Source organism: Myotis davidii, unplaced genomic scaffold, assembly GCF_000327345.1.
Source record: "Myotis davidii unplaced genomic scaffold, ASM32734v1 scaffold2863, whole genome shotgun sequence".
In the NCBI taxonomy this organism is placed as follows: Eukaryota; Metazoa; Chordata; class Mammalia; order Chiroptera; family Vespertilionidae; genus Myotis; species Myotis davidii.
The window spans coordinates 225,757-228,069 of NW_006294115.1; the positions used below are offsets into that span (position 1 = coordinate 225,757).

Genomic DNA, 2,313 nt, shown 5'->3' on the forward strand with positions numbered 1-2,313 from the left:
CCGGCCGAGGCGCGGCGGGGTCAGGCTGGGGGACGAGGCCGGCGCTGAGCGCCTCGCCCCAGACCCCCGCCCGCCGGCCCAGCCTCCTGCGGCCCGGCTCCGAGACCTCTGGGGTACCCCGAACCCATGGGCCGTGCCGGGTCCCTCGCCAGAGACGCCACCCAGCAATGGCTTGGCAGGGGACACGCTGTTCGAAATAGCACATGCCACTGACACCCTGTCTGGGTAGGCTGGGCCCTGGGGAGGGCTCGGTTCGGCTGGGAAGCTGCCCCTTTGCCTGTCGCCCTGCCCCCAAACAGTTGCTGGGAAGCAGCTGTCGGGGGTGAGCGGGGCCGCCCCCACCTGCCAGGACGCTGAGTTCATTCCCCTCCGTGGCAGCTTCTCCCCGTCTCGGAGCCTCCTTTCAGCACAGGCGGTCCTGGGGTGGCCGCTGAGTGTTTGGATCAACTTTAAAAGAAGCCTTCCCCCACCTCTGTCTGCATGGCTCCCCGTTGCTGCCTCCCCTGCACCCTCCTGGCCTCGGGCCAGGCTTCTAATAGTCACCAGCAAGCGTGGATGAGCCGTTCTGTGCCAGGCGCTGGGGAGCCCGAGAAAAGTTAGCTGTCAAGTCGGGACCAGGAGGTGCTCAAAGCCTAAAGGGGAGGCAGGCGTTTAGCCCGGTAACCCGCTGCAGTGTGGTGGGTAGTGTATTGTTGGTGTCCTGCCCCTTCCTTTGCTTTGTTTTTTCTGTTTTCTGTTATTTTTCCTCTTTGTGCTGTTCCCGCCACGCCTCTAGGTGTGCGCAGTGTATGAGTTCCTGCAGAGCCAGCTTGGCTCCCTGCGGTAGCTCGTGGCCCCGCTTAACCCCGGTGAACATTGGAGGAGACTGGACCTCAGATAAAGTCGTAGGCAGGAGATAGGGGCTTCTAGTTTGTGGCAGAATTGAGCCTGGGACCAAAATGGAGGTACACTTCCAGGGCTTTGCCTGGAGTATATTTTTCCCTGAGCTGCCGACACTGGTTCCGCATCAGAAGTTCCCTAGGAGCTGTGGAAACACAAGTTTGACCCCTCATGGGGAGAGTCGGGGGTCGTTGGCCCCGATGGCACAGACCCCCCTGGCTGTGACGGGCTCCACCGGCCATTCTGACGGGCGGCCCGAGCTGAGAACCACGGCTGCCCCCCAGGATGAGGAAGTCAGGGCACGCAGTCAGCGCCCTCCTGCCCCATGGTGATTCATAGTGTGAAAGACAACCAGCCAGAGGAAGGAGCCACCCTGCCTGTCGGCAAACCACACCTACACACTGGGAGCGTCCCACCGCCATGGCTGAAGGAGCCGGCCCCCTCCACTGGGCTTCCCGGCCCTCCTGAGCCACAGTGCAGCGGCCTGAACAGCATCGGCCGGTCTGGCCCCAGAATTTTGCTGTCCTCACTTGTTGCTCGGTACCAACCCTGACCTGTAAGCCCAGCGGGTGGGGTGGGTCACCCCGTGTGTAGCCTTGTCCTGGGAGTCTGGGTGCCCTCTCACTCTGAGCCTGTTGATACTGGGGAGACCTCTCAGTGCCTTGAGGGCAGGGGCCATGTCTTAGGGGTGCAGCGCGAGGGTGTGGAATGAGCAAAAGGGCGTCTGGAGTCAAGTCCCAGTTCTGCTTTGTGAACTTGGGCGAGTCAGCTGACCTCCCTAAGCATGGTGTTCTGAGTAAAATGCGGGGAGTAGCAGCGCCTTATAAGGCAGTTTTAGGAGTTGAATGGAGTGGTGGGCTCACAAGCACGTTGTAAGTTATAAAGGGACACGCACCACGCATGCGTGTGCACACACGGTTTGTGCTCGGGGATGCCTGCTAGGCGAGGCCGGCCGCTGCGGGAGGTGAAGCCGCGTAGACACTTCCCCTCAGAGCCAGGCTGCTCCTGCCCTGACCGTGGCCTTCTTTAGCGGGAAAGTGTGTGACTGAGCCGAGGCGAGGCGAGGCGGCAGACGGTGAGGGGTCAGGTTCTTGCTGCCTGGGGTTAACCTGGAGGAGAAGACGGAGACTCCTGTTAAAGAAAACAGAGGAGACGGAGCAGCCCGTCCCCTGTACGCGTCTCTGCGCAGGACGCGCCCCAGAGTCCCGCTCAGGTTCCCGGCGCCCCTCAGAGGCCAGCTGCGGGGCCAGGGGCCACAGCTTCGCTGCGGAGGGTTTATTTCAGGGTCCTCCAGCTCCCCTCCGCGGGGCAGGTGGCCGCTTCCAAGCGGAGGCCAGCGCAGAACTCAGCAGGCTGCCACAGGAGGCGGGGGTGCGGGGAGCAACTCACGTCAGGCCGACCTCCTAGCATGGAGAGGTGACACCTGATTCCTGC

At 62.7% G+C, this 2,313-nt stretch overlaps 1 protein-coding gene across 1 annotated transcript in view; it reads left to right on the forward strand.

The window, feature by feature from the left end:
* The window catches only part of TMEM109 (transmembrane protein 109), a 5,532-nt gene continuing 3,219 nt past the window's right edge, over window positions 1-2,313 (forward strand). Inside the window, exon 1 of the mRNA XM_006768164.2 lies at window positions 1-225. The gene's annotated coding sequence lies outside the window, so the exon portion shown is untranslated. The remainder of the gene's footprint in view (window positions 226-2,313) is intronic.